Here is an 11,889-nt window from a genome sequence, read left to right as displayed (position 1 = left end):
ATTTCTGAGTTGAAATGGAGGAATAAAATAAGAGTTATGAATAAATAGATAAAACACAGAAACAAGGAAGAAAGAAAACATTTATAAATATCCATAGCTAATTTTCTCCTGCATTAAATCAAGGAATAAGAGCATGAAAGATAAATAAGAAGGCAGAAGATAAAATAGAAAAGCAGCCCCTCTGGATCTTGCAGTTTAATAAAGATGCCACTGAAATGTACTGGTTTTATATATTCCCTCACTTTTATCAAGAAAAATCAAAAGGTTACAGAATTAAGATCAAGAAAACTTATCTGTCATATGAATTAGTATAAAAGGGATTAATCAGTCTATAAAAACAGATTAGATTTGAAAGTAAAACCAACAGTATTCTGTGTTTAGGGGAGAAAATTAAAGCAAGTGACTCATGAGAGTTGGAAGTAAAAGAGTGGGCAATTATATAACAAGTAAATGCAATTAACAATAAGAAAATTGACATATTAATATTAACCAAGGGGGAAATTGAAGCAAAAACTTTAAATGAGTCAAGTGACAACTTTATTAATAATAAATCGCAAAATTCACAAAGAAGACTATTTACTCATCTGATTATATAAAACCTGATTGTATACAACAAATATTTCAGGAAAGGTAACATAAAATAGCATATTAATAACACAAAATTTTAACTTTCTCAGCCTTTAATCAGGTAAAATTTTTTAAAAGGGCAAACAGGAAGTATAAATAACAAAAATGTAGATCAAAAACATATATTAATCTATACACTCTGAAAACCATGAACACACTTTTAAGTGCTTACATACTTCAAAGTTTGACTTTATATTATTCCAAAAATTATCAATATATTATAAAAAGATAAAATCATGAGACAAAATTATCTTATTATAATTTATAAAAATACAAAAGAATAACAAAAAGAAAATGCCAAAACATTAGTTATTTGAAAATTATTTTTAATTTTGGTTCAGAAAGAAAATGGAAATAGCCAATCACCTAAAAAACAGAAAGTATTTTTGTAAATAATAAATAAAGAAAAATCTATGACTTCATATGCTGATTTTGTAGAAAATAAAGCCACTGTGTTAATTAATTATCCAACACAAAAAACTAGACTCAAACAAAACAAACCTAAAGAAATAAAAAATAAAGATAAAAATAGAAAATAATACATTTTGGAAAAAAATGGAAAACTAATAAATTAATTCAAGGGGTATTTCCTCGAAAAAAGCAAGCAAGCAGTAAAACAATTAAGCTTATATTTAACCTAACTGTGAAAAAAGAGAGAAGATGCAAACACACACAAAGACATACATATGAGGAAATCATTACAGATGGAGAAGAAATTAAAATAATAACATAGCTTGCTGAAATCAATGCAATTAAATTTGGTAATCTGGAAAAAAATAGATGCTATACTAGGAAAATAATTTCTGAAATTGATCACTAAAAAAAGAAAGATACAAAAAAATTGTGTAACATTTTTTGAATGAGATAAACAACAGAGCTGCTCTGTAGACATTATAGGAGACAGATAGGTGGGTAGGTTAAGTCCATCATAACTTTGGTGGAACAAACAGCTCTAACTATCTAAAATGCTCTGGAGCATATAAGAAAAGGGAAGATTCCAAATTGTGTCTATGAATTAAATATAACATATATCACAAAACTGTACAAAAACAATATATTAGTCTGTTCTCACACTGCTGTAAAGAAATACGCGAAACTGGGTGATTTATAAAGAGGTTAGATTAACTGATTTAAAATTTTAAAATGCAAAGTAAGCATGCAAGAAAAGCCATAAAAATTCAAAAATGTTAGAAATGAGATAATTTATGACTATAGCTACCAGCTATTAAAACATACTTGGCAGCTACAATCATTAAAATAATATGGTGTCATGATTAGATGGAGAGTTTTCAGAAATAGTCTTAATCAAATGTCAGCAATTAGCATATGACAAAAATGGCATAGCAAAATAGGAAGAAAAGATGTTTTTTGTTTTTAATAATTTTAGATAGATGAAAGAGTTAAGTGTTTAAAAATAACTGTAAAAGTGCTAGAACAAAAAAGAGGGAAAACTTGCATCCAATATTGCAGTAAGAAATTCATCTTAAGATGACAAAATACACAAAAGCCATAAAGAAAATTACTGATAATTTCAAATAAATAAAATTTTTATGTAGTAATGATATGCTAACAATATTATAAACTAAGTACAAAGTGAAATAGAAAAATGAGAAAATATAAAATTACAACACATTAGTCAAAGTCCTTATTTACATTTTTTCATAAAAGCTTTAAGATATAATGCACATGCAATACTATTCCTGATTTAAAATGCACAATGCAATGGCAGCTAATATTTTTACAATCAATTTTAGAATATTTTCATCATTCTAAGAGAAGTCCTGTATTCATTAGCAGTATCCCCATTTCACCCTAGCATCCTGCTCTCAGCCCTAGGCAACCTACACTCTGTCTCCATAGATTTGCCCATGTTGTCTTTTGTGATTGGCTTCTTTCACTTAGCATAATGTTTTTCAGATTCATTTATGTCGTATTGTACCATGTATCAGTACTTCATTTCTTTTCAGTGATTAATAATATTCTATTGTATGTATATTTATCCATTATCAGTTGATGAACATTTAAATTGTTTTCACTTTTGGGTATTATGAATAATGCTGCTAAAAACACATGTATGTACAAGTTTTTATGTGGACATGTTTTTATTTATCTTGGGTATATACCTAGAAGCAAATCACTGGGTCATATAGAAACTATTTTTAAATAATTGAGGAACTAACAGACTGTTTTCCAAAGTGGCTTCACCATTTTATATTTCCAATCAAGGTGTAGGAGGGTTTGAATTTCTTCAAATATTTGAAAACAGTTGTTATTATTTTACTCACATTACATATAGATAATATGTTATATGTATATATGTATGCCCATGAGATAGTGGGTATGAAGCGTTAGCTCACTGTGGTTTTGATTTGCATTTCTCTAATAGCTAATGATGATGAGAATCTTTTCATGTGTTTATTATCCATTTGTATATCTTCTTTGAAGAAATATCTATTCAGATATCTGCCCACTTTAAATTGTTTTCTTTTTGCATTGAGTTGCAAGAATTCTTCAAATTTTCTGGATACTAGTCCTTTAACAGATTTATGGTTTGCAAATATTTTCACCCATTCTCTGTGTTGTCTTTTCACTTTCTTGAAAGTGTCCTTTGAATGTGGTATTCTAGTCTTTCCTTTTCCAGCTTAGAACTAATACCCTACTAGGACTTGGGCTGAGAGCAATCAGAGTCCAGCATTTTGGGCTTGCCATGCCTGGAATAGAGCCCCTAGTCTATGCATGGGCAGCAAATGAAAGAAGGGAGACCCTAACCTCTTGGCCACACTTATCAGAATTTTGCCAGCAATTGAGAAATGCTGGTGGTCTGCTTCCCTGGGGTGAGATACTGTATCACTAGATCAGGAGCTGAAGGCACATAAGGCCTCCCCTTTTTGGCCACACCACCAGGCCGGGAATTTCCATTATGCTGATGAACTGGGAGGTGGAGGCTGGGAGGGAATGAGTGGGTCATGGCTCAAGGGCCACAGACTCTGACGCTTTACAAATATTTGGTAGAATTTTTTCCAAGTAAATGTTTCTATATCTGCTACTTGTGCCTAAATTTCCAGAGATTTTAATTGGCTTTTGTTTTATCAATTATAATGTAATTGGTTTTTTATCAATTATCATTGTTTTACTGGGGACAGGTCCATAGGATTCCTAATACCACTGTTCAGGAAATAAAACTGTGCTAAAATTTCCATTTAAAAAAAGAATTTTATGTATGTATTTATTATTTAATAAATAGGCTCTCACTATGTCACACAGGCTGGTCTCAGTCTCCTGGGTTCTAGTGATCCACCAGCCTCAGTCTCCCAAAGCATTGGGATTATAGGCATGAGCCACCACACTGAGCAAAAAGGATTTTAGAAATTAAAAAAAAAAAATCAACATTTATTTATTTATTTATTTATTATTTTTATTTTTTAATTTTTTTTGAGATGGAGTCTTGCTCTGTTGCCCAGGCTGGAATGCAGTGGCACAATCTCGGCTCACTGCAACTTCCGTATCCGGGGTTCAACCAATTCTCCTGCCTTAGCCTCTCGAGTAGCTGGGACTACAGGTGCATACCACCACGCTGGGCTAACTTTTTGTATTTTGTTTAGTAGAGACGGTGTTTCACCGTGTTAGCCAGGATGGTCTCAATTTCCTGACCTCGTGATCCACCTGCCTCAGCCTCCCAAAGGGCTGGGATTACAGGCGTGACCCACCATGCCCAGCCGCAACATTTATTTTTAATACGGCCATTCTACCTGTTATATTTGAATCACAGAATGTTAGAAAGAACTTTCTGAAATCATTAATTTACAATTCTTCATTTTACAAATAGGGGAGATATCTATTCCTTTTGAATAGATAAAAGATTTTGCTAAGCATTGCAACTCACTGCCAGAGCCAGTACGGGCTCCTGCGCCACTTGACTTATGTTTTTAATGTGAACTTAGGAAAGAAGTCTTTATATAACAAGTGCCCTAGGAGGCACTTGTTATATATCCAGGCAGGAGTGACAAACATTATCATTGCTTTATTCCCTTGTGTTTCATACCTTCATCAAGTGCAGCAAGATTCTGTTTTCTTCACATATAATGTTATGTGCTATGATGAGAGGAAAGCAAGGTGTTAAGGATAAGGATGAGAATGGATAGGAGAGGGGATGGGCCGTTGCTGTATTAGCAGCACTGGCATCTTCATTGGCAGCATATCTGATATTTTTTGAAAGGTTGTTTTTGAGAGACAATGTGGTAAGCCCGTCCTACTAAGAACATAAAGGAAATGATCTTAAAAATAAATTTTGGTTATCTGAAATATTCGCTCTCATTACTTTTTCTGTCATTCAAATTAATTTTGTGTTTTCAACATGTTTGGTGTACTGAAAATCTTTCTGGATCCGCAAAAGAAATCTTGGTTTGACTAATAGTGTAAGAATAATTTTAAAAAGTACTGGCAAGATTGATATGCTAGGGATTTAAATACACCTATCACTGAAATTAAATTGCTGGCTATAGATAAATATACTAAAAAACATTCACCAGATTTCCAACTATTTTACCAACCCACTTTTAACAGTCTCATATCTACCCTCTCCCACTGCTGCCCATGGGCAAAAAGAACACAGGCATACGACTGCAGGTGAAAAAAGTCACAAAACCTTCCCATTCTCCAATTCTCTGCCTTTCTCAGCCAGATAAAATGCCCAGTTGGCTGACTATGAGGTCAAATTGCAAACCTATTTATGTAAAATATCTCTTTTAGCCTAGCAGTTTTAATATGTTATTTTTTCAGTTTTGAGTTGCTGCTAAGTCTTGATTTACTTGATTCTTGATGTAGTTTTTGAAAAGACATAATCAAAAAGCCACTAAAATGTCACATCAAAGAGGTAGGATGGGATAAGATAAAGTAACAATGAAATGCATCTAAAGAAAATGCATTATTTGAAAGAAGGAAGACAGAAAATAGGAAATAAAAAAGGATATAAATATAAAAAGGGAGAACATGAGTAAGAACAAAGTGGACAATAGGTATGATAAAGACTATGAATGAGAAAAATAAAATTAAAAATAAAATAAATAATAAGTGAATAAAATAATGGGAAAGATTTAAACCTTATAATTATACAGTTTTAACTGCTAATTTCATATTTCCCTGTGCAATTATTTCTACTGTCATTAGCCATCATTGTTGATGTTATTTTTTTATTTGTTTTAGGTTGGAACACAAAGACTTGCAGGATTGAGTAACACCTCATGCCTTTTGGATAACTTTGTGTTATCATTCCAAACTTCAAAATAATATCCATTGCACATTCACTATTAGTCAAGCAAAGCTTTTATAGGAAAATTATGTAGTTAATTTAGTATTAACTCAGATGTTAAAACACATAAGAAGGAATTTTCTTAAATATTCTGATCAGATTAACCGCCTATTTCTCCCACCACCAATTCTGAAGTATGCCAAGGCATGGATCTGTTATTGAATCAAAGGAACATCTTTAAGAGGTAAAGGGTAAATATTAATAAAATCTAGATAGAAGCCTGAGAGACTCAGCTGTAAATAAAATATAGGACACTTGGAGCATGATCTTTCTGAAGTTTCTTTTGGCTTCTAAGAGAATTATCCTACAGGATTTTCAAGAATAACTGTGCCATTGCTGTGTCTTCTAGATTGAGAGATCTCTGGATATGTGAGTTGCCACTGAACTATTCCCAAAGACCGTCCTGTTGACAGGTCAGCAGAATGTGGTTATTGGGTTTTCCTGCCTGCGACAGATTGGGAGACACAAATTAGAAAGCAGGGAACAACAGCTCAAAGCATACACTCTTGCTCATGAATAAGGGATGGCTGATCATCAACAAGGAGAGAATACTCTCCCGGAAAGTAAAAATGGCTCAAAATTTTGTTTAAGTATAGAATCCTGGATGCAGTGAAACATAGGTAATGATAGATAGATAGACAGGTAGATACATAGATAGATACATAGATAGAAAACAATTACCTCTGGAAATGTCTCTGTGCCACACACAGTATATTAAGGAAGCTGGTTCATAAAGTTCATCCATGGAGTAACTGTTTTATCAACTCTAAACCCTGCTGTGTCACCTCCTGCACTATTACCTATAGCTTTAATACTTTCCAAATTCTAAACTAGAAGGTTTGGTTTGGTTCATCCTAAACTTGCATAATGGGGACTTGAGAAGCCAACCTAACTTTCTCTCTCCATTCTCACCTTTCACTGGGGATTTATGCTCCTCAGTGGTGACTGGCCTGGCCGTGTGTTCAGTGCTCCAGATCCTTGGAGATCTGCCTCATTCTCCAGTTTTCCCTGGTGTTTGATCCTTTCTGGTGGCTCAATCCCTACTCTTTCTAGTCAGAACTACCTTGTGCCACAGTCTTCTTTACCTGGATTTCAGACTTCTCTGTCTGTCATTGCAGGCTGCTCACTGTGGCTCTTCACTGACCCCCACAGGCTCTTTGCCCCTTCTTCCCTCTCTGCCTGGGGACAGCCATACTCATTCTTCTGCCAGGGCTCTGTCTGATGTCAGGCCTCTGGTTGTCTAATCCTGCCTCTGCCCAAACCAGGATAATACTCTGAGACCACTGGAAAGAGCTCAAGGTCAATCAAGTTGCTCAGTTTTAGAAGATAAAGAGGATAGAAAACATTTACATAAACTGTCATTAATAAATATTACAGAAAACATGAGGTCAATGAATTTCCAGACGTCTATAAAAGCAGCTCATGTACAAAACCTCATTTTTGAAACAGCAAATACAAGTAAATGCACATATTTGTCATTTTTCCATTTGGTACAAATATACTTAAGATGAGCATTTTAAGATAAACTCAGTGCTAGGTGCTGGGGGACATTAATGTCAATCTAGCCCAATCTCTTCTCAGGGTCTGCGGGAGGAGAGTTGTTTCTGCTTATGAAAATGGAAAGAATATTACCAGAAGCAAAAGTCTCAGTGGGCACATTAGAAAAATAATATCTCTTGCATCCAACTCAACATCAATGTGAAATACGGAGAGCTTACACCTCTAAGTAAGATTGTCCAGATCCTTTTCCACATGAAACACTTTCGCTCTTCAGTGTGGGCTTAAAGACAAGGTCTTTCAGGTGAAGGCTGATAAACATTCAGGTCATCCTGCCACTTTTGGCTATGCCCTTAGGCTGTATCAAAGTTTAAAGGATTTGTCAAAACCTCATTGGCAGCTGCACCCCTGTGACTGCCTAAATAGGTCTGTGCTCTGCATAGCAGCCTAATGCAAGTTCCAAGCACCTTTATATTATTAGAGCCATTTGCCTTGTCAGGAAAGCAGCAGCAGACAAAAGACCCTGTGATCCTGTTCCTTTTGCATCTCTCTTCATTTTACTGTGCAAAATATTACACTTCAGTCCCCAGTGCTCATGTGTTATGATGACACATTGAGAGGAAAATTTATTACAAAGCCACTCATAGGCAGAATATAGGGAAATTTCCCCCATATTTTGAAGAAAGTACATCAAAGCAGAGGTTTTTTTCTGTATCAATTTTCTGTATTTTATTGCTACATTCTCATGATTGGAGGGCCACCAACAACTCTCTCTTTTGTTCAGAGGCAGCATTCTGCCTGAGAAAATGGAGGTGTGAGATCCACATCATATAACCAAGGCAACCCATTAATCAAAAATATTCTGACAGGAAAATAAAGTGAACTATTTTGTGCTATTAATCATAGAACAAATATAAATAAAACCAGGGTCCATTGTCAGTAATTCTTATGTTGATGTAAAAGAGAAAAAGAAGTGAATTAAATAACTTAAACTCATCACATTAAATGCAGTAATGCAGCAAATAGCATCCATGCCTCATAAGTAAATTTTGACAAATTTGCAAGCACTATTTTGAGCTGCTTCTAAAGTATATTAATTTTCTGTATTTTTAACACACTTTCTGGTGCTTAAACATCAGATAGATACAGAGCATGGAATAACACCAAACTGCTATGTCCTCTACTGGTGAGACATATAGTCATCAATCAATTGACTGGTTGATCAACAAGTTGATAGACTTGGTATGTACCTGATGCCAGGCACTGAACCACTTATACCATGACCCAACAGGAATAGTGCTACCAGCTAGGCAGAATTTTGCCTCTATTAGAAATAGGATTTCTGTGCCCATGGCTGCTTGATATGTCTATCATCACCAGGTAGATTTTTAATTCTATCCAGATTGTGTATATCCTATGAAGACAAACATCAATTCCATCAAGCAAGAGGAACTATTTTAGCTAGAAGATAAGGTTTATTCATTGGCTCAGCATGAGTAGTATTTTTTTCTGGTTTGCATTATGACTTATGCATTAAAAATGATTGGCATTCATGGTCTTAAGTTAAAATGAATTAATATACACAAAATTGTCTCATACACTCTAAAGCTTCTCAGATTAAAAACATTTGTATCTTCTTAATGGTGGTTTTTATAGGAAAGAAAATATAAAAGAAACGGGCTATGGTCAATATTGATAGTCATTCAATCATTACATTACCAACAGTCAGTTATATAGTAGCCTAATAAAAATAACAAGCTTATGGGTCCTGCTTGGAAAAGAAGACCTGCTGGCTGTCTTACATCTGTGAAGGTACATAGATTTATCTCCAGGAGGCAGTGGAGTAACCTTGGAAGACAGGTATTAATGGCAGAGCCATCTGGCCATTAAGAAATAAGAAATACACTTTTATTGTTTATTTTAGGAAAAAGTTTGATTTAATTTGATTGTCTGGATATTCAAATCTTTGGTGAAGCAGTTTAGCCATATGTTTTCACTAATATAATTTCTAATCTGCATCTATATATTTATTTAGATATGTTTATTCTAAAAAGTATACATAATGTTGTTTTATATATAGTTTTTTAAATACATGAAGTTTATTGTGCCATAGACTTCATTCTATTTCCATCTGTTTACCCCAAATAACACTACAATAAACATTCTTGTACCTTTCTCAGTGTATATCTTCAAGAGTTTTGGGGCTTTGTTTAAAATAAAGATACAACTGTAATGTATCTACATAAAAAACCTCACTAAGACACTGCTAAGTAACTCTTCTGAATTTCCTCACTAGTTATTATGTCACCAGCAGTGAATAGTCTTTCTTGCCGACATTCTTGCCAGTACTTGGTATTATCCAATTTTACAATTTTTGTCAAATCTGGTTGTTGAAAAATTGCTGTCTACTGCTGCTATTGTACATTACATCTTATTCTTGCTTTTTTAAAAATTTATTCCATTGCTCTTTTTCTTCTTGAAATGAACATTTATTTTTTCAATCATTTTTGATACCTAAAAAGTATGAATTCTATCAACTTTTTATAAATGCTGCATTAACTCTATTTCACACATTTTGACATACCAAGTTTTTGTGGGGAGGAGGGTACCCATCACTTCAAGCATTTATCCTTTCTTTGTGTTAACAAACATCCAGTTATACTCTTATAGTTGTCTTTAAATGTACAATAAATTGTTGAGTGTAGTCACCGTGTTGTACTTTCAAACACTAGATCTTCTTCATTCCATTTACATTTTTGTACCCATTAATCATCCCACTTCTCCCCACCTTTACAACCCTTCCAAGCCTCTGGTAACTATCCTTCTGCTCTGTATCTCCATAAGTTCAATTGTTTTAATTTTTGGCTCCTGCAATTAAGTGAGAACATGGAAAGTTTGTCTTCCTGTGCCTGACTTATTTCTTTTAACATAATGTCCTCCAGTTCCATCCATGTTGTTGCAAATGACAGATCTCATTCTTTCTTTTGGCTGAATAGTATTCCACTGCATATATGTACCATATTTTCATTATCCATTCAAATCTTGGCTATTGTGAATACTGCTGCAATAAACATGGTATTGCAGATATCTCTTTGATATAATGATTTTCTTTGAGTCTGTGTAACAGCAGGATTATTGGCTCATGTGGTAGCTCTATTGCTGGTTTTTTGATGAGCCTCCAAAGAATTCTCCATAGTGGTTGTGCTAATTTACATTCCCTTCAACAGTGTAGGAGCATTCTCTTGTCTCCACATCCTTGCCAGGATTCATTATTGCCTATCTTTTGGATGAAAGCCATTTTAACTGGGGTGAGATGACATCTCATTGTAGTTTTGATTTGCATTTCTCCGATGAACAATTATGTTGAGCACCTTTTCATATACCTGTTTGCCATTCATATTCACATACTAAGTTTTTTTTGTTTTTTGGTTTTTTTTGAGATGGAGTCTCTCTCTGTTGCCCAGGCTGGAGTGCAGTGGCGCGGTCTCAGCTCACTGCAAGCTCCGCCTCCTGGGTTCAAGCGATTCTCCTGCCTCAGTCTCCCAAGTAGCTGGGACTACGGGCACCTGCCACCACGCCTGGCTAATTTTTGTATTTTTAGTGGTGATGGGGTTTCACCGTGGTAGCCAGGATGGTCTCAATCACCTGACCTCATGATCTGCCCGCCTCGGCCTCCCAAAGTGCTGGGATTACAGGCGTGAGCCACCGTGCCCGGCCCGACATACTAAGTTTTTATAGCTATCCATTTGTTACCCATTGTGGTTAGGGAATCTAGCCTACGTGATAGTAATCTCAGAAATTATTGGGGCTTTTGGGAGAACTAGTACATTATCAATATTTGAGACTATTCTGTGTGTGTTTTAAATGAATATGAAGTCTGTATTTGTTGTAAAGATATATTTGTATATCGGTGTATATATGCTCAGAAGTTTACTGATCTTGCTATTCAATTTTCTGTACTTCTACATATATCAAATTTGTTTAATCTATTACCCTCTGAGTGAGGCCTCTAAAAATTACTAACTCATATTTATTACATACCCCCTCTAAAATGAGAAACAGTATGGTTAGTTGCATCACAGCTAGAGAGCAGCACAAAGAGCAGAATGTCCAGAATTTAAAAGCTAAGCTTATACTTGACAATTATTTTTCATATTAATGTAATTTCTTCCTAAATATTTTAAAATATTGCTTATGAAATATACTTAAGGATCTCTTTAACTGCCCCTTTGGGAAGATGGGGAGATGGCTATTGCTAGCTATCCTGTTTCGACTACCATTATTTAATAAATGAATTTTAAATGTATTATTTAATTAAGAAGTACTCTCTGTGCAGACCCACTTACTAAAAAATAAAGTAGTACCTTTATTTTTAACACATTATTGATATGGTTTAATAAGAAAGAGTTTAAAAATAGATTATACATTAAAGTATGTCTTTATATTCATTTCTTCTT

Source organism: Nomascus leucogenys, chromosome 18 (genome assembly GCF_006542625.1).
Source record: "Nomascus leucogenys isolate Asia chromosome 18, Asia_NLE_v1, whole genome shotgun sequence".
NCBI lineage: Eukaryota > Metazoa > Chordata > Mammalia > Primates > Hylobatidae > Nomascus > Nomascus leucogenys.
This window is presented reverse-complemented; position numbering follows the sequence as displayed.